Consider the following 1,212-nt stretch of genomic DNA (forward strand, 5'->3'; position numbering starts at 1 on the left):
ATTGCTTTCACAATGTCAATGTTGTGTCAATTGTTCAGCCATATCACTATACCTGTAGGCACTGTTAATAAGTTTAACTGTTAAAATATGTTGAAAAAAAAAACTTTTTTATATAACTAGTTTTCTCTGCTAGAAAAAAAAAACAATGTCTGTGTGTTGTAAACTCTTGTGTAATACCTTGTTATCTTCTGGGTAGCAGAGTTCTCTACCTAGAAATGCCAGGAGTGTGTGCTGTTTGCAAGCCTGTAACTTGTGAGTTTTGGCATGACGTGAATGTTTTTCTGTATCTAGTTCAGACAGACTTTGCTCCCATGATTGTTGATCAGCGTGCTGGCAAATTTTTGATTTGTGTTATTATTATCAATATTGTAAAACATTTATTGCCCATAAGGCTATGTTCACACTGCACAGTAGGTTGCTGTGTGGCTACTGCTTCCTCATGCCAGGAACCGGTTGCATCTGAGTAGATACGACATGTAGCATTTTCTGGCGGCAGCTTCATAGAGAATGAATAGGGGCAGCAGTGAACAGTATCAGTACCACTTACTGCTGCCAGCTCTCGAATGTGCAGACACCTACTAGATTGTAAGCTCTTCAGGGGAGGGTCCTCTACTCCTGTATCACTGTCTGTATTAGTCTATCATTTGCAACCCCTATTTAATGTACAGCGCTGCATAATATGTTGGCGCTATATAAATCCTGTTTAATAATATTAATAACTTTTTCTTTGAAACTCTTTTGGGTGCAAATGACCCAGTGGCAAGGTGCCAGCCGCAGTGAGACACGTGGGATTGCGTGAACCTGCCCTAATTTGCACACAGCACTAATGTGACCCATTCATGTTTCCATATGTGCTTCTGAGCATGCTTTTATGCAGATTTGCGTTGAATGGGACAATTTATTTCGTCTGGCCCTTGGCCTAACACATGTGCATGGACCATAAAACACACCTATTGTTTTTTTTCTCCAGCACACCACAAGTCAATGCATATGTGTTTTATTGCATGTAGTGTGGTGCTCTGCCATGCAAAGTGAATTTGGTATATACCCCTTAGCACCTCCACTGCATGTTGTTGTAATATGTGTGAATTTCAACACACAAGTATGAAAGTGTATATGATTTATTTGCAAAGAGCAACATATGTGAAAGAAAAGACCTTAACATCACCCTTTATGAATCATTATCAATTGAGTCTGATGTGTCTTGACATG

This window comes from Pyxicephalus adspersus, chromosome 4, assembly GCF_032062135.1.
Source record: "Pyxicephalus adspersus chromosome 4, UCB_Pads_2.0, whole genome shotgun sequence".
Lineage (NCBI taxonomy): Eukaryota > Metazoa > Chordata > Amphibia > Anura > Pyxicephalidae > Pyxicephalus > Pyxicephalus adspersus.